A 25,890-nucleotide genomic window follows, 5' to 3' on the forward strand; every position below is an offset into this window, starting at 1 on the left:
CAACTGTGCAAAGACATGGAGTTGGAAGAGAGCATGGAGCTTCAGGAAATAACAAATATTTCAGGGGTACTGGCTCATGAATTTCTGCTCTACAAAATGTGAGCCCATGAAAACAAAAATCTCCATCTCCTAGCTCAGTACCTAATCCATTGTCAGTACTTCATAGCACAGAATAGGTGTTTCAGAAATAATGGTTGAATGAAATAAACGAGTAGGTGAATGAAAATAGTTAATATTTGCAGCTAAACTAGAGGAAGATCATTGGTCATGTACTGGTTAGGCTGAGTGGCTTAAACAACAGAAATTTATTTTCTCAAAGTTCAAGAGGTGGAGAAGTCTAAGATGAAGGTGCCAGTAGATTTGGGTTTTGGTGAGGTCTCTCTTCCTGGCTTGCAAATGGTCACCTTCTAGGTGGAGAGAGGAAGCTTTGGTATCTCTTGCTCTTCTCATAAGGGCAGTCATCCCACCATAGAAGCTCCATGCTCATGACCTCAGCTCAACCTAATTTACCCCTCAAAAGCCCTACCTCGCTATAGCATAACATTGAGTATAGGGCTTCAACATATGGATTTTGAGGGCACACAAACATTCAGTCCATGACAGAGACTTAATCTCCTTGTCTAAATTCAAGATACACTATCTCCTTCTTCTTATGTGTGGATTAGGCTTTACATTCTGTACCTCACTCCAGATACCACATCTTGGGGATAAAAATAATATCACAATGACCACAACAGTATCATTCTCTGGCTCTGTCCTTCACTTCCCACTTCTATAAGTTCCAACTCCCTCAAATTTCTCCCTTACTTAAGATACCCCCAGGGCATATCTCACACTTGCTCACAGGCAAATTTCTTCTTACCATCTGGGCATCTGCCATTATCTCTTCTCCTGCTCTTTTGTGCTGTGTCTGGTGAATTCTGTGGCTGCTGATACCAAAAGCATCAATAATCCCTCAGAGATGGTCACGCTGAAATGGGAGAGTTTCCTAACCCCCTCGCAGGATGTGTAACAGGGGTGTGGCTCATCTGTTCAGCTTCTGTGCACTCAAACCCCTTACTAGAGGGGGAGCATGAAGACGGGCAGGTACAGGAGGAGGGGCAAACACTTCTGGGCTCCAGCCCCATGGGAGCCTCCAGGGGTGGGTGCCTGCAACTCCCAAAGCCCCAGTGGGTGTGTTACAGTGCTCTTTCAGCTCTGCCGTCCACAGACAGCTTAAGTGTTATCCAGCTCAGTGCCCTCCTGGTACCCAGGTTCTTGTCCAGCATTCAGGAAGAAGCAGGTCACACAGACAAATTGAAGGATAATGAACGCAGAGATTTTATTGCCAGATGGAGGTGGCTGTCAGTGGGATGGCTGGGGAGTGGGAAAGCGGATGGAGTAGGAAGATGATCTTCCCCTGGAGTTGGGTCATCACGCAGCCAATCTCTTCTCCAACCATCCCCAGCCAAACTCCTCTCAACATTCAGATGCTGCTTCTCTTCCCTCTTTCTCTACCATGCTGCTCTGCCACACTGCCATTCTTCTGTTCCTCTGTTCTTCTGTTCGTCTGCTTTTCTGCTCATGGAGCTTGCAATTTGGGGTTTATATTTGTACAAGATGGGGTGGGGGCATGGTGGGCCAAATGGCAACATTTGGGTGCAAAAACAAGAATGCTTATTCCCATTTAAAGTCATGAGTTTCCAGGCTTGAGGGTGGGGCCTTTGCCAGGGAACCTCCCTCTTCTACCTGGTATTTCCCTGCCTCCTTTCCGTATATAGGCCACCATTGGTGGCCAAGCCTGCCAAAATCGCAGCTCTCCTGCCATTGCCAGGAAACTAAGACCATCAAGGGATGAGGTCTACTCCCACGTCTTCTCAATTCAGGATGAGGGTTGCCCACTTTTCTGTTCAGGCAGTAGCCCCAGAACTGCTCCCTGACACTCAGGCTGCAAAGCTGTGCTGACTTAAGCTCTAGTTGCCTTAGTAGATATCCAGGAAACAGCTCCTCTGGTTTTTACTGAAAGTTTTTTGAAGTCTTTCTCCCAAAGACATGAGTACACAAGGGCTGAGTATTAAACTTCTCCCTCTTTAACACTAATCTGTTGACTTTGGACCAAACCTCCATACTAGCATGCCTTTTCCACTAAAGAAGACTCGTTTTCCCTCCCGAATCCCCCAGATGGTGACTGAATGTTGGCTCAAACTTAACTTAGGCTCAAGTTGGGATTCCCGCTTTGAGAAGAGACTCCCGCAGGCACAATACAAACTTCTTTTGTGCCTTTTTTCTACTCCATTATGCTAGACAAATGGTTAATACTTAATAACAATAATAATACTTTAAAAATGGGAAACTGGTAGCATAAAGATACACCATATTTATGCACTACAGGGGGAAAAAAGTGACTCCTAAAAATGCTAAGCATTTCAGTTCTAATACAAGCGGCCTGGTTCTGTAAACCTAGCTCAGCACATGGTGTCTGGATGTGGTCAGTCCTCTATAAATACATAATGCATGAGCAGCTGTCTGAAAGGCTGCTGAAGCCAAGCCAAGAAACCTCACCTGTGGAGGATGCAGGCCTGACAACATGGTAGTAGGTCATGATTTCAAAGAATGACCGTGAAGACTTTCAATACACAAAAATTTGAATCTTAAAGACAATGATTTTCTGTTCCCTATTGAGATCCTTTAAAAAAGTAACACGACATAGTATGAGAGATAATAGGAAGGAAGAGGAAAAAACACTAGATGAGTATCTACTATGTTTCTTTTTACTATAGACTTGCTGATCTCTTGGCTAGTTTTTGAATGTTCCAGGAATGTTCCCTTCTCAGGACCTTTCCAGTTGCTGTTCTCTATACCTAGAATATACCTATCAGAGAAAATTCATATGGCTTGGTCCCTGGCTTCCTTCAGGCCTCTGCTATACAACGTGGTCTTTCCTGGCCACCCTTTATAACAAGAGCTCCCTCTCTACTCTCTGTCCCTATACCGGATTTTATGTTTCTTCATAGCATTTAACTACCGTGTAGCATTATATCATTTGCTTATTATCTTTCACACAACAGTGTCAGGTCCATGAGGTGAGGAACTGTGCTTGCTGTCTTCATTGCTCTGTACCTAATACCCAACACACAGTAGGTGCTCAATAAATAATTTTAAAGTGAATGATTATCAAAATATAAGTTGTAGTGCAAGATACTGTTAACCATAAATACGATCCAGTAAAATATTTTAAAAGCTGCTAAAGAAAACTTTAGCCAGTTAAATTGGAAAGAGTTTAATTGAGCAAAGAATGATTCGTGAATCAGGCAGCCTCCTGAGCCAGAGTAGACTCAGAGACTCCAGCACAGCCACGTGGTGGCAGAAGATTTATGGATAGAAAAGGGAAAGTGATGTACAGAAATGGAAGCGAGGTACAGAAACAGCTGGATTAGTCACAACTTGGCGTTTGTCTTATTTGAACACGGTTCAAACAGCTGGCTACGCTTGATTGGCCAAAACTTGGTGATTGGCACAAGAGTAGGTTACAGTCTGTTTACAATTCCATTTAGGTCTGCTAAATCAAGTTTAGCCTAAAGCCACCTCCTTACGTATTTTGAGTTCAGCCTAAAGATTTCTCTGTACATCATGAACTATGACAAGTGGAGGTGTAAACAGGCTATAGTCTATACTTGTGCCAATTACTACGTTTTGACGAATCAAATGTAGCCAACTGTTCGAACCATGTTCAAATAAAGCAAGTGCTGAGCTGTTACCAATCCAGCTGTTTCTGTACCTCGCTTCCGTTTTCTGTACCCCACTTGTCCATAAATCTTCTTTCAGCACGTGGCTGTACTGGAGTGTCTGAGCCTACTCTGGCTTGGGAGGCTGCCCGATTCTCAAATTGTTCATTTTTCAATTAAACTCTTTCAAATTTAATTCAGCTAAAGTTTTTCTTTTATCAGGTTATAGTTCATGAAGTTAAAACAAACCTTTAAGCCAAACTTAAAATACGTAAGGAGGCGGCTTTAGGCTAAGCTTGATTTAACAAAGCTATTGTCAGACTTCTACTTCTGGGTATAACAGAGTTGTTTCCCACAGACCAGCACTGAGAACAACTAGAAAACTGAGTTTAAAAAATTATGTGTATGTGTGTTTTAGAGGCTTGGGAGAGTTGCTGAAGCTAGAGAGTTCAAGACTGGGGAGGGGGTTGGTGTGGAAGAGACAGTAGATCATGGAGAGGTACACTGTTGTTGGGCTGTTTTTCCCTGGAGATATATGCTGATTTGCAGAACAGGGAAGAGGCTGAAAACATGGTCTTTGCTTGGAGAGAGGGAAGCTTCTAGAATTAACAAAACCAACAGAACTTTGTCAAGTTAATGAGGCTGAAGAGGTAATGTTAGAGACTCAGACATGATCCTGGAGAAAGAAGACGGGTAAGGAAAGGTAGAGAATTGTACCTGAAATACGCTTGAGATAGTTATGTAAGAAATGAAGGCCAGCAGTAGTGCCTCCCGCCTGTCATCCCAGCACTTTGGGAGGCCAAGGCAGGGGGGTCACTTGAGCCCAGGAGTTTGAGACCAGCCTGGGCAACATAGGGAGACTCTATCTCTACAAAATATAAAAATAAGGTAGCTAGATGTGGTGGAGCCCACCTGTAGTCCCAGCTACTCAGGAAGCTGAGGTGGGAGGATCACTTGAGCCCAGGAGGTCGAGGCTACAGTGAGCTATGATCATGCCACTGCACTCCAGCCTGGGAGACAGAGAGAGACCTTGTCTCAAAAAATAAAAGAAAAAGAAAAGAAAAGAAATGAAGTAGAATGTCTTGAAAAATTGAGTAGACTTTTTGGAAGTCCTATCAGACTAAGGCAACATGGATTCGTGTTCAGTCTTAGATGCTAAGGAGGTAAGGATTAGGAGAGAGTCCTTAGACAATGAACAAGGCTGTAACAGTGGTTCTGGAACTTTGCTGCATATTGGTATCACCTGGGAATTCCTTCAAAGTATTGTTACCTAGCACCTACCCCCAGACATTTTAATTTAATTTATGTGGAATATGACACGTGATTAATTATCATTCTATCCACTTAGTGAGGAAACAGCATGCCTTCTCTGAAAAAAAATAGTCTTGGGTGTAGCATTTATGATTTTTTTATGCACAATGTCTTGGTTTTAATTTTTAAAATTCACTAGGAATTCCAAGAGACAAGGCTATAAGATTTAAAATTAAAAGAAAAAACAAATTATGGTAACAGACTCCATCAGTGACCCAAATATTGGCATAATCAGATAAGGATTTTAACTAATTAATGAATATGTTCAATAAAACAGAAGGAAAATGGTCAAGGTAAATGAAAAGATAAAAAATTACCCCAGAGTTGGTTTCATGTATATATAAAACAGTTGAATAGAAATTCTAGGACTGAAAAATACAATAATTGAACTAAAATCTTTATAGATTTTTTTTTTTTTTTTAATAGAGTCTCACTCTATCACCTAGGCTGGATGGAATACAGTAGTACAATCATGGGTCACTGCAGCCTCGACCTCCTGGACTCAAGTGATCCTCCCACCTCAACCTCCCAAGTAGTTGGGACCACAGGCATGTGCCACCATGCTGGGTGAGTTTTTAAATTATTTGTAGAGATGGGGGTTTTCTTATGTTGCCCATACTGATCCTGAACTCCTGGGTTCAAGTGATCCTCCCTTAGCATCCCAAAGTACTAGGATTATAGGTGTGAGCCACTATAGATAAATTTGTAAAAGATTAGATAGAGCAGAAGAGTGAATTAGTGGACCGTAAAACAGTTCAATAGCCAAAATAAAATAAAATATATTTTATGTCTGTTCTTTCATTGCTATAAAGAAATGCCTAAGGCTGGGTAATTTATAAGAAAAGAGGTTTAACTCATGGTTCTGCAGGCTGTACAGAAGGCATAGTAGCATCTACTCCTAAGGAGTCCCCAGGAGGCTTCCAGTCACGGCAGAAGGCAAAGAAGGAGTAGGCATGTTACATTGCAAAAGCAGGAGTGAGAGAAAGAGTGGGGAGAAGGTGCCACATACTTTTAAATGACCAGATCTTGCCCGGGCGTGGTGGCTCAAGCCTGTAATCCCAGCACTTTGGGAGGCTGAGGCGGGCGGATCACGAGGTCAGGAGATCAAGACCATCCTAGCTGACACGGTGAAACCCCGTCTCTACTAAAAAAATACAAAAAACTAGCTGGGCAAGGTGGCGGGTGCCTGTAGTCCCAGCTACTCGGGAGGCTGAGGCAGGAGAATGGTGTAAACCCGGGAGGCGGAGCTTGCAGTGAGCTGAGATCTGGCCACTGCACTCCAGCCTGGGCGACAGAGCGAGACTCCGTCTCAAAAAAAAAAAAAAAAAAAAAAAAAAAAAAAAAAAAAAGAAGACCAGATCTTGTGAGAACACACTATCACTAAGATATCATCAAGCCGTGAGTCATCTGCTTCCATGATCCAAACATCTCCCACCAGGCCCCATCTCCAGCATTACAGATTATAATTCAACATGTGATTTGGGAGGGACAAATATCCGAACTATATTAATGTCCAATCTTTCCTTTAAATTGAATAGAGGTTTCTGAAAATTTATATTCCTAAACATATTTTTTAAATGTCGAGAGTTTGAAATTTTTTTTTTTTTTTTTTTTTTTTTTTTTTTTTTTTTTTTTATACTTTAAGTTCTAGGGTACATGTGCATAACGTGCAGGTTTGTTACATATGCATACTTATGCCATGTTGGTGTGCTGCACCCATCAACTCGTCAGCACCCATCAATTCATCATTTATATAATGTATAACTCCTCAATGCAATCCCTCCCTCCTCCCCTCTCCCCCCTCCCCCCTCCCCATGATAGGCCCCAGTGCGTGATGTTCCCCTTCCCGAGTCCAAGTGATCTCATTGTTCAGTTCCCACCTATGAGTGAGAACATGCGGTGTTTGGTTTTCTCTTCTTGTGATAGTTTGCTAAGAATGATGGTTTCCAGCTGCATCCATGTCCCTACAAAGGATGCAAACTCATCCTTTTTTATGGCTGCATAGTATTCCATGGTGTATATGTGCCACATTTTCTTAATCCAGTCTGTCACAGATGGACATTTGGGTTGATTCCAAGTCTTTGCTATTGTGAATAGTGCCGCAATAAACATACGTGTACATGTGTCTTTGTAGTAGAATAATTTATAATCCTTTGGGTATATACCCAGTAGTGGGATGGCTGGGTCATATGGTACATCTAGTTCCAGATCCTTGAGGAATTGCCATACTGTTTTCCATAATGGTTGAACTAGTTTACAATCCCACCAACAGTGTAAAAGTGTTCCTATTTCTCCACATCCTCTCCAACACCTGTTGTTTCCTGACTTCTTAATGATTGCCATTCTAACTGGTGTGAGATGGTATCTCATTGTGGTTTTGATTTGCATTTCTCTGATGGCGAGTGATGATGAGCATTTTTTCATGTGTCTGTTGGCTGTATGAATATCTTCTTTTGAGAAATGTCTGTTCATATCCTTTCCCCACTTTTTGATGGGGTTGTTTGTTTTTTTCTCGTATATTTGTTTGAGTTCTTTGTAGATTCTGGATATTAGCCCTTTGTCAGATGAGTAGGTTGCAAAAATTTTCTCCCATTCTGTAGGTTGCCTGTTCACTCTGATGGTAGTTTCTTTTGCTGTGCAAAAGCTCTTTAGTTTAATTAGATCCCATTTGTCAATTTTTGGTTTTGCTGCCGTTGCTTTTGGTGTTTTAGACATGAAGTCCTTGCCCATGCCTATGTCCTGAATGGTACTACCTAGATTTTCTTCTAGGGTTTTTATGGTATTAGGTCTAACATTTAAGTCTCTAATCCATCTTGAATTAATCTTCGTATAAGGGGTAAGGAAAGGATCCAGTTTCAGCTTTCTACTTATGGCTAGCCAATCTTCCCAGCACCATTTATTAAATAGGGAATCCTTTCCCCATTTCTTGTTTCTCTCAGGTTTGTCAAAGATCAGATGGCTGTAGATGTGCGGTATTATTTCTGAGGACTCTGTTCTGTTCCATTGGTCTATATCTCTGTTTTGGTACCAGTAACATGCTGTTTTGGTTACTGTAGCCTTGTAGTATAGTTTGAAGTCAGGTAGCGTGACGCCTCCAGCTTTGTCCTTTTGACTTAGGATTGTCTTGGCAATGCGGGCTCTTTTTTGGTTCCATATGAACTTTAAAGCAGTTTTTTCCAATTCTGTGAAGAAACTCATTGGTAGCTTGATGAGGATGGCATTGAATCTATAAATAACCTTGGGCAGTAGGGCCATTTTCACGATATTGATTCTTCCTATCCATGAGCATGGTATGTTCTTCCATTTGTTTGTGTCCTCTTTGATTTCACTGAGCAGTGGTTTGTAGTTCTCCTTGAAGAGGTCCTTTACATCCCTTGTAAGCTGGATTCCTAGGTATTTTATTCTCTTTGAAGCAATTGTGAATGGAAGTTCATTCCTGATTTGGCTCTCTGATTGTCTGTTACTGGTGTATAAGAATGCTTGTGATTTTTGCACATTAATTTTGTATCCTGAGACTTTGCTGAAGTTGCTTATCAGCTTAAGGAGATTTTGGGCTGAGACGATGGGGTTTTCTAAATATACAATCATATCACCTGCAAACAGGGACAATTTGACTTCTTCTTTTCCTAACTGGATACCCTTGATTTCTTTCTCTTGCCTGATTGCCCTAGCCAGAACTTCCAACACTATGTTGAATAGGAGTGGTGAGAGAGGGCATCCCTGTCTTGTGCCAGTTTTCAAAGGGAATTTTTCCAGTTTTTGCCCATTCAGTATGATATTAGCTGTGGGATTGTCATAAATAGCTCTTATTATTTTGAGGTATGTTCCATCAATACCGAATTTATTGAGCGTTTTTAGCATGAAGGGCTGTTGAATTTTCTCAAAAGCCTTTTCTGCATCTATTGAGACAATCATGTGGTTCTTGTCTTTGGTTCTGTTTATATGCTGGATTACGTTTATTGATTTGCGAATGTTGAACCAGCCTTGCATCCCAGGGATGAAGCCCACTTGATCATGGTGGATAAGCTTTTTGATGTGCTGCTGAATCCGGTTTGCCAGTATTTTATTGAGAATTTTTGCATCAATGTTCATCAGGGATATTGGTCTAAAATTCTCTTTTTTTTGTTGTGTCTCTGCCAGGCTTTGGTATCAGGATGATGTTGGCCTCATAAAATGAGTTAGGGAGGATTCCCTCTTTTTCTATTGATTGGAATAGTTTCAGAAGGAATGGTACCAGCTCCTCCTTGTACCTCTGGTAGAATTCAGCTGTGAATCCATCTGGTCCTGGACTTTTTTTGGTGGGTAGGCTATTAATTGTTGCCTCAATTTCAGAGCCTGCTATTGGTCTATTCAGGGATTCAACTTCTTCCTGGTTTAGCCTTGGGAGAGTGTAAGTGTCCAGGAAATTATCCATTTCTTCTAGATTTTCTAGTTGATTTGCGTAGAGGTGTTTATAGTATTCTCTGATGGTAGTTTGTATTTCTGTGGGGTCAGTGGTGATATCCCCTTTATCATTTTTTATTGCATCTATTTGATTCCTCTCTCTTTTCTTCTTTATTAGTCTTGCTAGCGGTCTGTCAATTTTGTTGATCTTTTCAAAAAACCAACTCCTGGATTCATTGATTTTTTGGAGGGTTTTTTGTGTCTCTATCTCCTTCAGTTCGGCTCTGATCTTAGTTATTTCTTGCCTTCTGCTAGCTTTTGAATGTGTTTGCTCTTGCCTCTCTAGTTCTTTTAATTGTGATGTTAGAGTGTCAATTTTAGATCTTTCCTGCTTTCTCTTGTGGGCATTTAGTGCTATAAATTTCCCTCTACACACTGCTTTAAATGTGTCCCAGAGATTCTGGTATGTTGTATCTTTGTTCTCATTGGTTTCAAAGAACATCTTTATTTCCGCTTTCATTTCGTTATGTACCCAGTAGTCATTCAGGAGCAGGTTGTTCAGTTTCCATGTAGTTGAGCGGTTTTGATTGAGTTTCTTAGTCCTGAGTTCTAGTTTGATTGCACTGTGGTCTGAGAGACAGTTTGTTACAATTTCTGTTCTTGTACATTTGCTGAGGAGTGCTTTACTTCCAATTATGTGGTCAATTTTGGAATAAGTGCGATGTGGTGCTGAGAAGAATGTATATTCTGTTGATTTGGGGTGGAGAGTTCTATAGATGTCTATTAGGTCCGCTTGGTGCAGAGATGAGTTCAATTCCTGGATATCCTTGTTAACTTTCTGTCTCGTTGATCTGTCTAATGTTGACAGCGGAGTGTTGAAGTCTCCCATTATTATTGTATGGGAGTCTAAGTCTCTTTGTAAGTCTCTAAGGACTTGCTTTATGAATGTGGGTGCTCCTGTATTGGGTGCATATATATTTAGGATAGTTAGCTCTTCCTGTTGAATTGATCCCTTTACCATTATGTAATGGCCTTCTTTGTCTCTTTTGATCTTTGATGGTTTAAAGTCTGTTTTACCAGAGACAAGGATTGCAACCCCTGCTTTTTTTTGTTCTCCATTTGCTTGGTAGATCTTCCTCCATCCCTTTATTTTGAGCCTATGTATGTCTCTGCATGTGAGATGGGTCTCCTGAATACAGCAGACTGATGGGTCTTGACTCTTTATCCAGTTTGCCAGTCTGTGTCTTTTAATTGGAGCATTTAGTCCATTAACATTTAAGGTTAATATTGTTATGTGTGAACTTGATCCTGCCATTATGATATTAACTGGTTATTTTGCTCGTTAGTTGATGCAGTTTCTTCCTAGCCTCGATGGTCTTTACATTTTGGCATGTTTTTGCGATGGCTGGTACCGGTTGTTCCTTTCCATGTTTAGGGCTTCCTTCAGGGTCTCTTGTAAGGCAGGCCTGGTGGTGACAAAATCTCTAAGCATTTGCTTATCTGTAAAGGATTTTATTTCTCCTTCACTGATGAAACTTAGTTTGGCTGGATATGAAATTCTGGGTTTAAAATTCTTTTCTTTAAGAACGTTGAATATTGGCCCCCACTCTCTTCTGGCTTGTAGAGTTTCTGCCGAGAGATCTGCTGTTAGTCTGATGGGCTTCCCTTTGTGGGTAACCCGACCTTTCTCTCTGGCTGCCCTTAAGATTTTTTCCTTCATTTCAACTTTGGTGAATCTGGCAATTATGTGTCTTGGAGTTGCTCTTCTGGAGGAGTATCTTTGTGGCGTTCTCTGTATTTCCTGAATTTGAATGTTGGCCTGCCCTACTAGGTTGGGGAAGTTCTCCTGGATGATATCCTGAAGAGTGTTTTCCAACTTGGTTCCATTTTCCCCCTCACTTTCAGGCACCCCAATCAGACGTAGATTTGGTCTTTTTACATAATCCCATACTTCTTGCAGGCTTTGCTCATTTCTTTTTCTTCTTTTTTCTTTTGGTTTCTCTTCTCGCTTCATTTCATTCATTTGATCTTCAATCGCTGATACTCTTTCTTCCAGTTGATCGAGTCGGTTACTGAAGCTTGTGCATTTGTCACGTATTTCTCGTGTCATGGTTTTCATCTCTGTCATTTCGTTTATGATCTTCTCTGCATTAATTAGTCTAGCTGTCAATTCTTCCACTCTTTTTTAAGATTTTTAGTTTCTTTGCGCTGGGTACGTAATTCCTCCTTTAGCTCTGATAAGTTTGATGGACTGAAGCCTTCTTCTCTCCTCTCGTCCAAGTCATTCTCTGACCAGCTTTGATCCGTTGCTGGCGATGGGCTGCGCTCCTTTGCAGGGGGAGATGCGCTCTTATTTTTTGAATTTCCAGCTTTTCTGCCCTGCTTCTTCCCCATCTTTGTGGTTTTATCTGTCTCTGGTCTTTGATGGTGGTGACGTACTGATGGGGTTTTGGTATAGGTGTCCTTCCTGTTTGATAGTTTTCCTTCTGACAGTCAGAAGGACTGTCTGTTGGTCTGTTGGAAATTGTTTGAGGTCCACTTCAGACCCTGTTTGCCTGGGTATCAGCAGCAGAGTTTGCCGAAGATAGAATATTGCTGAACAGCGAGTGTACCTGTCTGATTCTTCCTTTGGAAGTTTCCTCTCAGGGGTGTACTCCACCCTGTGAGGTGTGGGGTGTCAGACTGCCCCTAGTGGGGGATTTCTCCCAGCTAGGCTACTCAGGGGTCAGGGACACACCTGAGCAGGCAGTCTGTCCATTCTCAGATCTCAACCTCCGCGTTGGGAGATCCACGGCTCTCCCCAAAGCTGTCAGACAGAGTCGTTTGCGTCTGCACCGGCTCCCGCTACTTCCCCTGTTGGTCTTCAGCTGTGCGCTGTCCCCAGAGGTGGAGACTACAGAGACAGGCAGGCTTCCTTGAGCTGCTGTGAGCTCCACCCAGTTCGAGCTTCCCAGCGGCTTTGTTTACCTACTTAAGCCTCAGCAATGGCGGGCGCCCCTCCCCCAGCCTGGCTGCTGCCTTGCGGATAGATCGTGGCAGACTGCTGTGTTAGCAGTGAGGGAGGCTTTGTGGGCGTGGGACCCTCCCGGCCAGGTGTGGGATATGTTCTCCTGGTGTGCCTGTATGCTTACAGCGCAGTATTGGGGTGGGAGTTACCCGATTTTCCAGGTGTTGTGTGTCTCAGTTCCCGTGGCTAGGAAAACGGATCCCCTTCCCCCTTGCGCTTCCAGGTGAGGCGATGCCTCGCCCTGCTTCAGCTCTCGCTGGTCAGGCTGCAGCAGCTGACCAGCACCGATTGTCCGGCACTCCCTAGTGAGATGACCCCAGTACCTCAGTTGAAAATGCAGAAATCACCGGTCTTCTGTGTCACTCGCGCTGGGAGTTGGAGACTGGAGCTGTTCCTATTCGGCCATCTTGCTCCGCCCCCGAGAGTTTGAAATTTTAATTGGCTTCCTCTACATACCATAAAAGGGAATACCTCAAATCATTATTAAATTCCCTCACCTTACTTTTCTCATGAGTATATCCCTGTCTGTCAGCTGGGGATAGGATAAATTAAGGAGAGTGAGAAGGAGTTTAAAAAAGCCAGCAGCCCACCATTTCTGCCACCATTTAGAATACTATGCCTAACACGGTAATTGTACGTTAAGGAGATATGGCCCTAGCTAGGTGAAGTCCAGTCTTGTGAATAACCAGAGGGCCTGAATGAGGTATGGGATCGATTGGGGGAATCCATGTAGAGTCTAGAATGGGTCAAGGTTAATGAGAATGTCAGTAATAGCCTAGGCTAACTTGCATGAACCTCATTGTCTAATGAGTATCCCAAGATATTTTTGCTATTATTTTATGTGGAAATAGGACATAGGTCCTAGCACAGTTTGGTCATTAGTCTTCACGTAGTATCATTTGCCACCTCTTATTTTTTCTCAACCCTATTAAAAACAACTCCATATCCTACAAAATGGCTTGAATAGGACTATTTGTCAGAGAAGAGCTTGAAGATGACCTGAACTGAGAAGCCAAAGAAGCAGAAATATTCTTGTTTCAAGAACTCTAAATCAAAGTGATAAGAAACAAGAGATAATGGACAGAAGTCCAATAATAACCATAACTGTTATAGACATGACACAGATTTTATAGCACTGTCTCCTTAAAAGCTCAGAATACGTTGCCCCATTGTGGTTTTCAATAATAAACACACTAGTATGTAAAAAGAGAAACACAGTACCCCTGGTGTGTAAATGATTTTCAGAACCTAGGGGTTATTGGGCAAGTCTCCTGAGATTTCATTCACAAACAGGGCCCTGAAAATGACTGACAAAGAACAGTTGCTGTTACTTGTCAGCTAAGATGTGGACTAGCTCCAAAGGAAAAGAAAAGGCTTTTCTCACACCCATCTTTCAAAATAAAGTAACTGAATAGCTTTAAAAATAACAGCAACAAACAATATATCACCAAAAACCAGGTATCAACTGAAACAATAAACTTCTTTACTCTCTCAGTGGGTGGGAGTCAAAACCAACTGTCAGACTTGTATATCTGCTTCTTTTCCATTTTTCATTAGATTTTCCTTTCAAATGAATCTTGGTATGGTCTTAGTAACTCTAAGTAGCAGAGAAGAAAGTCAGAAAAAGCAACTGCTGCATACACGTATCAGTCCAAGGAAACCCCTTTAGACAATCCACCTCTTTCCTGGACTTCACAATCATTGCTCAGTCTCTCTTGAGGTCCCGTTCCTCTCTAATGATACTTTTTTTTTTTTTTTTTGCCACAGGAATTGTTCCGCAAAATAAAATATGAGATAAAATATAGCTTGGGCCAAATGAAAACCATTAGCCTCTTGAAAAATCACTCCAAGGAAGGGAAAAGAAACAGACATTTAATAAGCCCAAAGGAAAGGATGGTAGTTACCAGGGAATTGTGTTCAACTTTAAAGGCTTTTCAAATTAGAGTATTTAATGAGTTGAAAGAATAGAAAGAACACAAGTTAGAAAATTAGTTTGTTTTCAGTCAATAACAATTAGAGCAAATGAACCAAGTTTTTCAAGGCTGTTTTTTGTTTTTGTTTTTTGTGGGTTCCACTTCAAAATTCATTCTGAAAATCTAACAAAATAAAAACTTCAAGTGCTTTTTGGGAGACAGGTTCCTGAGATACATAGGAGGCGAAAGAGAGTTAGTGAGACTGCATCTCTAAGGTTCTGTGAAATTCTGTGGCCTCACAGTATAGGAAAAGGACATAACAAGAAAGAACAAAAATTTTGGTTTCAAATAAGGTCACCATGGAAAGGGTACACCTTTAACTCTTATGTTTAATGTGCCTTTAGAGTACATTAACTGTCTTGTTTTGATAACTAATAATAACAATGGTATAATGTACCTTATGGTTTACAAATTTAATGGGGAAAAATTGGAAGAAGAAATGAATAAAAATGAAAAACACCACCTTCTCCCATTTCTTCCTTTTTAAAAAATAACTTCTTTCTTAAAGGTGGTCTTTCCTTGTCCAAAGTGTGATCATAGGTGAAACTCCATTTCCCTGTCTGCCTTACCAACCCCAACATACTTCATTATGGTCACCGTCATGCCATTCATCTGTCATCTTCTGCTAAGTACTATAATTTAGTAGGTGTCTGGTATTCCTGAAGGTAGTACTTTTCATTAAAAGACACATTCACACTAGTTCTCTATACTCAGTTGAAGCCAGGGTTCGGTAATGAATCTATTATTTAAATGAATAAACAGTTCTGGGATATTGTTTTAAAATATGGATCTTATTTTAGAATCCAAGTGGCATACAGCCTGGCTTGTTTTTCTCAAGAAAAATGTGTTATTTGTTTTACAACATAGTTATTTGCATTTTTCTGCATCCTCAATTCACTAAACTGAAAAAGAAATAGAGATGTAAAAATAAAACAGAAAAATAAATAACATATTATGGGCTTCTCTTTTTCTTTTCTCTTTTCTTTTTTTTTTTTTTTTTTTTTTTGAATTCACCAAAAACCAGTCCTGATTAGTTCAACATTTGGAGCAAAGAGATATTGTGTGTAATGTCAGCAAAACCACATCGGCAAGAGACCTGAGGACATTGCTAAAGGAAGTGTTTGTCAGACAACTGTGTCTCAAAGACTCTTCAGTACTTGGAGGCACCTTTCCCACCCCTTCCTGTTTGCATTCCTCAGAGTCAGATTTCAGCTAAAGGGATGGAAATTAAATAAAGGTGCATTGGAGAACACATAATTAGTTCTTAAATCATAGGATCTCAAATTCATGAAATTTCATCAAAAGTTTAGTAGAAGTCTTAAAAAATGCCCCTACAGCAATCTCTCCAAGTTTTCTCCCAAGAATTTAGCGTTAGCATACACAAGTAATTATTACTCGATAATGCTCTTTTGTGCCAAGCTAAGAGTTTTCTTTAACAGTCTTTTCCACCTGTGGAATAAAATATTTCACAGAAACACATTCTCCCAGACCTGTTCCCATGTGAAGTCTGCTTCAAGTTTTTTGTCAGAGCATCCAACTCTTTCCTTGCAATTGTTGACACTGACAAACACATCACGTTGGCAAACACTGTGCCAATCTCTGAGCATCCTCAGGTATCTGTCCCCTTTGGGTAAGAACCAGCCTATGAAGATGAAAAATACCATTTGGAAAAAAACTCACCTTAAGGGAAGTGCAGACTTCAAGCAGTAGTATTTTTAGGGTACATTAACATTGTGGAATAGCTTAAATATGTGCTAGCTTACCACTAACTCCCCTGCCACACACACACACACACACACACACACACACACACACACACACACACACAAGACAGGAGAAAGTAATCAATAATGCTGTACTGAGAATTTGGTTCTGTGGAAAGAAAAAAGTATTTGTGAAAAAGGCCTGAAAATCCTTATGGGTAGTCACAACTAGAAGTTCTCAGACTCTTTCTGCTTGAAAGGTTGTGAGGAACCCACAGGGGCAGGAATTACATTCACCAGTATGCACCAGAATGTACCCCAAGACTCATACGGAGTCATCCTCAGCAAACTGAGAACTCCACCCCAAACACGGGTACCTTGACAAAAATTGCCCCTAGGAAAGTCCAAACTATAAGCTCTGATATTTCTGGCGGATGTTAGTTATGTTTCTAAATTCATCACAAATTATTTAATAAAGATTTGTGTAACTAGAATTAATGAAAATTTATATCAAAGCTCTTGCTAAATATAATTCTATAAAAGTTACAACTTTAAGTAATTAATGGTTCATCTTTGCCTTCTTTATCACTTAAGGAAAACTCTAGGTTGTACATTTCCGAAGGAACTTTTTTAGAAATACAAGGAACTGTTACCTATGATTTGAGAACCACCACACTTTTTTTTTTTTTTTTTTTTTGAGACAAAGTTTCGCTCTCGTTGCCCAGGCTGGAGTGCAATGTCACAATCTCGGCTCACTGAAACATCCGCCTCCCTGGTTCAAGCGATTCTCCTGCCTCAAACTCCCAAGTAGCTGGGATTACAGGCGTCTGCCACCACATCCGGCTAATTTTTTGTATATTTAGTAGAGATGGGGTTTCACCATGTTGACCAGGCTGATCTTGAACTTCTGACCTCAGGTGATCCACCTGCCTCGGCCTCCCAAAGTGCTGGGATTACAGGCGTGAGCCACCGCGCCCGGCCGAGAACTACCACACTTGTAAGGCAAATGCAATCTGTCAAAGGTAGAATGTGACACATAAAGTGACAATGCAATTTCACATGATGTTAAAAAACATTCTGAATCTCTGAACTTGTTGCCATTTATTGAAAGTTAATCACTTAAAGATTTCCAAATGCCCATTTCAGTCAGGCACTGTGTTGAGCACTCAAGTAAACAATAATGCACCATTTGTTAAATCTTGGCATCTCCCTAACCTGCCCCAGGAGAAGGCTGAGCCCTCCAAAGAGACACAGCACCACGGTCAGAGGACTAACAGGTAAAAGGAAGAATCCACGGGTTATAAGAGTGTACTACTAGAGAAAATAGGGGAACAAATACTTCCTACCAACAAGAGCTGTTGTAGGTCAAGAGGAAAGGTTATGTGTGTTTCTCCCAAGTCACAAGATCATGAAAGATACTTCAAAGCAGTATTTCCAAGAGTGAGAACCACAGTGTATCAGGAAAGGATTCGTTGCAGGTAAGAGACACCATTCTATTAATAATTACCTTAGGCAGAAAGAAACTTAATTCAGGAAATTGTTGAATACCTAGAATAATAGGATTTAGGATGGGATTTTAGGAATGACTTTCAGCATAACATTGCCCAACTGGCAGGCTAAGGGAACTGTTGCCCTAGCTATAGTCAGTGAGCTGGGAATCTCAAAGCTGCCATGGCAACTGCTGAATTGAACTGCCTTAAATCTGAGAATCAAGAAGCTGCCTCTGCAAGCATGCCTCTTCAACTGTCCCAGAAATACTCCACAAGACTGTGAATCCAGAGATGAGAAGTCATTGCCAGAACTCTTGGCTCCGTAGTCATTCTGTATCTGCTATATCTGGATAGCTAAACTGGTGCCTCAGAGCCCACTACCTCTCCTCTACTTCTGGACTGAAATCTTGCACTAGTGCAACTAATTGATGAAATCTAAATCCATTTGAAATCACAGTAGCAAAGGAATATGGAAAAAGTTTTTAGCTTTCTTAATTTGATATCTCTTAATATGCTAATGTGTGCTATCAATCTCCAAAAATGAAATATGGGGCACAGTAATTCCTGAACTTAATTGATCATCAGCCTCTGCCTTTCGCAACCATCTTGCCGTACTGGAACCAGAACTGTGGCTCCCAGTTCCCAGCTCTGCACCCTACAGCTTATCTTTGTAGAAGAAAATACGTTGTTTCATATTCAGGCTTTTGTCATAGCTATCTTACTAGAATGTAATCATGCTCATAAATGATATTTGATATGGAGTTATATTAAAAGATAATTTTGACTTTTAAATACATTTATGGTTTAAAAATGACTTTATAAGGATTATGTGTGCATTTGTGAATGAAGGAATAGAAAAATTATCAGAATAAAACACCCTCAGAAATATGTACTGTATTTTTTTTTTCTAAACACAGATTAAATAGTATGGACTGATGGTATTAGCATTTAAAATAATAATAACAGGAGGGAAACCACATCATCATTCTTGTTTGAATCCCTTCTCTGTGTGTAGGCCATTTACCCTCAAGGAAATTTTCACAGAATGGCTCTGCACCCTGTGGACAACCGTTCCTGGACACAGCAAAGTGTCGTTAAGTTGATGGGGAGCCCATCAGCGCAACACCTAATTACTTCTACAGGCACGTTGCTCCAGTGTGAAACAGGACCCCAGGGGACAGTCTCACCTCCTTTGCCTCAAATTCCCTGAAGCATCTCTTTTCAAACATCAGTCAAGTGTGAGTGAAGTCCTTGGGTTTGCCAATGTAAAGGCAATTTCGTCCCTTGGGCAAAAATTGCCAACCTTAATGCGTTCCAGCTGTTGCATGGCTGAGCGCTCTCTCAGTCAGCCTACAGCCTGCCCTGGCATTTCAAAGGGCTCCTGCCAGGCCTGTGTCACCCCCACGCAAAATGTGAAGCTGGCCTTTGAACCATGTGGCCTTGCCCCGTGGATGTGCATTACCTCCAAGGGAAAGGAAATGGCTTCCTTCCGGCTGCATGGCCTGGCCAGAGGCCTCTGGAGCTCAGATTACCTGAATCACTGGAGAGAGGCCGGCACCGAAATGCGGCACGAATCAGCATCACTAAGGCGCCGGTTTCAGCAACACAAGCATCACTCAGAGGACCCAAGGCAGAGCGATTTTTTTCCTCTGCAAATCTCTGTAGCTCTTGGGGACTCTTACACTCCAACATATTATAAGGTGAAAATCCTGTGGACATTTAGGCTGTTCAGAGAAATGATCAGTATTTGGTATTCACAGTACAGATTTGTGTGTGGAGTGGGGGCAGATGAGGGAAGGAAAGAATCTAATCCAGTGTGCACATTATGTCTAGTTTATCACCAGGATTGCCTTGTTGTGGTAACAGGGAGCCTGGCTCTCCCTGCTGAGGGAGCATCAACTGAACCAGCAGACTTTCCTCCCTTTGTACTAAGCTGACATTTTAACCCTAGATCTCTAGAGAAATGGCAGCATTTATTAGAAACCAGATATTCAGATATTTTTATGCCCCACACAAAAAATCTTTGTCCCAATTTACTAAATTACTCTAAGTTTCTATATGAATAACATGTTTGTTATTATATAACATACATAGGTTATATCATAGACATATAACACGTTCATATATTATATAATATATATAACATAGCCATATAATAACATGTATGTTAAACCATCTAGTCTAGGGGTCTCAAACTGTTAGCCCACAGGCCATGTTCTGCCTGCAGGAAGTTAGATTTGGCCTGCACAGTGCTCTCAAAAAGAAAAAAATGAGCCAACATCTAGAAATCAAGAGATAATACATTTTTGAAAATGGGGATATCAGAAATGTTTGTTTGTTTCAAACCAGAAGATCTCAGAAGACTTCCCAGGAATGAACTGAACTCCAGAATTGCTATTGCCTGTATGTTTAGGGGATGGCAGGGGGAAGGGGAGGAAAAGTCTCCAGGAAACAAGGCCCCAGCATGCCCTGTGACTCTCATCCTGAGGCTGAGCAGCCTTAGGCATTTACCACGGCACTGAGCTGTAGATTTTTATGATTTTCCATTAAAATAACGGTTTTCAATTTTTCTGGGTGACAAACTCCAAACAAGGCCAGTCTGATACTTAAATGAGTGAAGCATGCTTGATATAAAAAAGGGAATATGATCTTTTCCATTTTTCCCTATGTCTCTGTCATAGATAACAGAAAATCTGCAAGGACCTGTTCATACCCAGGGCCAGGCGTGAGCACCACTGTAAGGAGGTGACTGTGTATCACTGTAAGGCTTGCCACCTGTCCCCACCTGTGCTTCTGCTGGTGCTTCTGCCTCCACCTGGAGGATCTTGGCCATGCGTAGAGAGGTGATGGTTCAGGTTCTAGACCAGCATTTTTCATGGACCACAAAGAGTCATGAAATCAATTGAATGGATCTTGATCAACTTTTTTTTTTTTTTTTAAATGAACAGAAAAATATCAAAATTCATCAGGCTTAGTAAGGGTGTTAAGGTATTGTGAATTTCTTGTTTTACATACACACATGTGTACTGGGTAGCTGTATTAAAGAACGCTCCTGTAAGTCATGGAAAAAGCTTGAATAATCCTGCTATAGATCAATGGTTCCAGATCTTCCATAAGCCCATGACACCTTGGTGTCTGTGAAAGTCATGAATTTGAGAATCTCCTTCAGGCTTTCTAAGTATCTTATTGGGTTTTATGACTAGATATGCCATCAAAACGCCCACAAAAAGTCATAAAATGAGGTGGATACTTTTAAATTTCTTTAAAAAATTCATTATTAGTTGCAAGAAAGTAAGGAATATCTCCAGATGCTAAACAGCAGGTAAAAACAGGAATCCAGAGAGATGAAGGGATGATAAGGACAAGCTGCCTCTGTGTCTGCAATTCCAGGTCTCCTGACTCTTCTGTTAGCCACTCAGGCCTCAAGCCAACCAAACCAAGGGTCTGACAGAAGATGCCCACCTAAAGCCAAGAGTTCAATGGCTAAAAGCTCAGTGAAAGGATAAATGAAGGAGGCCACAGAGGGAAGACAGCAAAGAAACTTCCTAAACCTTTGCACTGAGTGAATTGAAAAAATATCCCTGAGACTCTGAAACTACAAAGTGGCCTTCCTTCAGGTTTACAGAACAAATTCATATTTTCATTGAGAATTAATTTTAGAATAAACTCAGGCTAATGGAGGACCCAAACACCTTGCAGAAAAAATCACTAATCCTCTCTGGGAATGAACTTTCACCTGGACCTTCCTTCTCAAACACGCATGGAATATTTACACAAATTAATGTATTCTCAGCTATAGATGAAAGTCAACAAGTATCAGAGAGCTGGCATTACACAAACTATATTCTCTGACTACCAAGCAATTAAATGAGAAATTAATAACAGAATTAAAATATCCTGGAGATCAGGAGAAAGATGGTGAATAGGAGACAGGGCTAACATGTACCTCCCACTTAGATGGACAGAACAGTGTGTGGAGACTCACACTGTAAACTTTTGCTCCAAGAACCATGGCAGGAATGTACCAGGAAAACTGAAAGAATTCATAAATCCTTTGAAAGAAGCAGTACACCACTGCAAATTCTGTAAGACAAGCAAAATACTGTGAGTTCCCAAAGTGTGAAAGGGAAAAAACCTGCCTCCAAATACACATCCCCACAGGTGAATCTGAAAATCTAGATCCTTGGAGAAGGATTTAACCTTACCTAGAGCTGAAACAGTTTTAGGGAGCCACACAAAATATAAAAGTAGAAGCAGCAGTGGGAAAAGCCTAAAGGCACTTGCAGTTTCCAGCTCAAACCCAGGGAAGTCATCTCTGACTATACCTCACAGTGGACCTTGGGGAAGGCAGCCGGCAGAACTAGGGAGGGGTCACAGGGTGCAAGTAGCTTCCAATGGAAATTTGTAATAATTTCAACCGGGCACAAATTTTCTTGAGCAGAATCTGGGGGGCAAACTGGGGGGCAAAACTGCTGCAGATATGAGCACAGGAGCCAACAACAACGTTGTGGACACACAGGGAAAGCTGTGCTTGCTTTCTCAGTGGGAAAGCTTACAGCCTGGGGCAAGTTCTCAGCAGGGCATTAGAGGAATAAGACCAGACTCACCAACTGCATGACAGCTGGGTGAGACCTTTCACTACTGGCTATCCCCTACTTCCTTGGCAAAGTATATGACACAGAAGAGGCAGCCATAATCCCCTCTGCAACACAACTCCATTGACCTTAGAACCACCCCCTATCCCACACAGCAGCCAAGGCAATCCCCATCCAAGGACAGTCTAAGCCCAGACCCATGTAATCCTGCCCCCACCTGATATTTTTTCTCTACCCACCCTGGTAGTTGAACACAAAATATAGAAACTCCTGGGAACTTTATGGCCCCATCCATCACCTGAGAAACCAGAATACTTACCCTGGCCAACTTAGGGCAAGCTTACATCTCCCTACTACTACCACAGCTGGTGCTGTCTTGAAAGTACCACTGCCTGGCTGGAGGCAAACCAGCTCAGACCATTCTATCAACACATGACATAATAACCCTGCTCACAGGAAGGAGAAAACAACAGCTAAGTCCACCACGTGCAACATTCTGGCTAACTAGAGGTCCTGAGTCTGTCCATGTGACAATGTCACTACTAGTATAACCAGTATTTAAGAAAACCAGCACACTAAACATATCTACAACCAAGGACTCTCACAGAGTCTAATTCACTCCCTTGACACATCCACCAGAGCAGGTGCTGGTGTCCATGGCTGAGAGATATGAAGATGGACCACATCACAGGACTCTTTGCAGACATCCCCCAGCACCAGCCTGGAGTGTGGTAGCACCGCTGGCTGGCTAGACTCAGAAGTACAATGACAATTACTGTAGTCTGGCTGTTAGGAAGTCCCTTCCCTAATGGAAGCGGGAGAGCACCACATCAACCCCATAGCACAAAAGAATCTGAACAGCAGGCCTTGGGTTCCACACCTTTCCAATGAAATAGTCTATCCAAATCAGAAAGAACCAGAAAACTAATTCTGGTAATATGACAAAATGGGGTTTTATAACACCCACAAAAGATCACACTAGCTCCCTGGCAATGGATCTAAACCCAAAAGAAATCTCTGAATTGCCAGATAAGGAATCCAGAAGGTTGATTATCAAGTTACTCAAGGAGGCAGCACAGAAAGTTGAAAACCAACTTAAAGAAATTTTAAAAACAACATAGGATATGGATAAAAAAATTCTCCAGAGAAATAGATATCATAAGTAAAAAATAAACCTTCTGGAAATGAAAGACATACTTAGAGAAATACAAAATGCACTGGAAAGTTTCAATAGATTACAAAAAGTAGAAGAAAGAAATTCAGAGTTCGAAGACAAGGTTTTCAAATTAACCCAATCTGACAAAGACAGAGAAAAAAGCATTAAAAAACAATGAATAATGTCTCCAAGAAATTTGGAATTGTGTTAAATGGCCAAACTTATAATAATTGGTGTTTCTGAAGAAGAAGAGAAATCTAAAAGTTTGGAAGACTTAGTTGAGGACATAATCAAGGAAAACTTCCCTGGTCTTGCTAGAGATCTAGACATCTAAACACAGGAAACTCAAAGAACACTCTGGGAAATTCATCAGAAAAAAATGATCACCTAGGCACATAGTCATCAGGTTATCTAAAGTCAAGACAAAGGAAAGAACCTTAAGGGCTATGAGACAAAAGCACTGGGCAATCTATAAAGGAAAACCTATCAATCAGATTACCAGCAGATTTCTCAGCTGAAGCCTTACAAGCCCGAAAGGATCAAGGTCGTATCTTTAGCCTATAGAAACAAAATAATTGTCAGTCAAGAATTTTGTATCCAGCAAAACTAGGCTTCATAAATGAAGGAAAGATAAAGTATTTTTCAGACAAACAAATGCTGAGATAATTCACTACCACCAAGCCAGCATTACAAGAAATGCTAAAAGGAGTTCTTGAAACAAAACCTCGAAATACAACAAAATAGGACCACCTTAAAGCATAAATCTCACAGGGCTCATAAAAGAAAAAAAAGTATTTGGGCAACAACTAGCATGATGAATAGAACAGTACCTCACACCTCAAAAGTAATGTTGAATGTAAATGGCCTAAACGCTCCACTTAAAAGATACTGAATGGCAGAATGAATAAAAATCCACCAATCAAGTATCTGCTGCCTTTAAGAGACTCACCTAACACATAAGGACTTACATAAAGGTAAAGGGGTGGAAAAAGAGATTCCATGCAAATGGAAACCATAAACGAGCAGGAGTGGCACATTTTATATCAGACAAAACAGACTTTAAAGCAACAACATAATAATGGTGGGGGACTTCAATACTCCACTGACAGCACTAGTCAGGTCATCAAGACAGAAGATCAACAAAGAAACAGTGGACTTAATCTATACCCAAGAATAAATGGACTTAACAATTCTGCCTGTTTCCTGACAAGCGAGGAGATTCGTGGTCTGGTTCTTGGACTTCCTTTGCAGGATGGCCCCCAAATGCCAGTCTCCACTCCTGCCTCAAAAGAAGAAACCAAGACCACCTCCTGCTCGGAGACTGGAAGAGACAACGGCCTCTGCAGGCTTGCCGAAGAAGGGAGAAAAAGAACAGCAAGAAGCAATTGAACACATTGATGAAGTACAAAATGAAATGGACAGACTTTTTTTTTTTTTTGAGACAGAGTCTCGCTCTGTTGCCCAGGCTGGAGTGCAGTGGTGCGATCTCGGCTCACTGCAAGCTCCGCCTCCTGGGTTCATGCCATTCTCCTGCCTCAGCCTCCCAAGTAGCTGGGACTACAGGCGTGAGCCACCACGCCCGGCGAAATGGGCAGACTTAATGAACAAGCCATTGAGGAGATTTTGAAAGTAGAACAGAAATATAACAAACTCTGCCTACCATTTTTTTCGGAAGAGGTCAGAATTGATCGCCAAATCCCACATTTTGGGGTAACAATATTTGTCAACCATTCAGAAGTGTCTGTACTGCTTGGGGAGGAGGACGAAGAAGTACTGCATTATTTGACCAGAGTTGAAGTGACAGATTTTGAAGATATTAAATCAGGTAACAGAATAGATTTTTATTTTGATGAAAATCCTTACTTTGAAAATAAAGTTCTCTCCAAAGTATTTCATCTGAATGAGAGTGGTGATCCATCTTCAAAGTCCACTGAAATCAAATGGAAATATGGAAAGGATTTGATGAAACATTCAAGTCAAACACAGAATAAAGCCAGCAGAAAGAGGCAGCGTGAGGAACCAGAGAGCTTCTTTACCTGGTTTACTGACCATTCTGATGCAGGTACTGATGAGTTAGGAGAGGTCATCAAAGATGATATTTGGCCAAACCCATTACAGACTACTTGGTTCCTGATATGGATAATGAAGAAAGAGAAGATGATGATGATGATGAGAAGGAGGAGGAGGAGGAAGGATTAGAAGATATTGATGATGAAGGGGATAAGGATGAAGGTGAAGAAGATGAAGATGAAGGGGAGGAAGGAGAGGAGGATGAAGGAGAAAATGACTAATAGAACACTGATGGATTTCAACCTTCCTTTTTTAAAAATTTTCTCCAGTCCCTGGGAGCAAGTTGCTGTCTTTTTTTCCCCCCTCATGCTCATTCACCCTGTTCTTGAGGTCTCTGTTCTCTAAACCATGGCTTTCAACTTATTTTGGGAGAAACAACTCCAGCATAATACAATGGGAAAAGAGTCTCTACCCCTTTCTGTTCAAAATGCTTTGTTATCCCTTCCTGTCTGACCAAAACTGTATGGAATCGACACCACCAAGCTCTGTGGGAAAAAA

At 41.3% G+C, this 25,890-nt stretch overlaps 1 pseudogene; it reads left to right on the forward strand.

The window, feature by feature from the left end:
* Positions 1-24,550: 24,550 nt before the first annotated feature.
* On the forward strand, positions 24,551-25,613 carry LOC104657439 (annotated as a pseudogene).
* The last annotated feature ends 277 nt before the right edge of the window (positions 25,614-25,890 follow it).

This window comes from Rhinopithecus roxellana, chromosome 3 (assembly GCF_007565055.1).
Source record: "Rhinopithecus roxellana isolate Shanxi Qingling chromosome 3, ASM756505v1, whole genome shotgun sequence".
NCBI classification, from domain to species: domain Eukaryota; kingdom Metazoa; phylum Chordata; class Mammalia; order Primates; family Cercopithecidae; genus Rhinopithecus; species Rhinopithecus roxellana.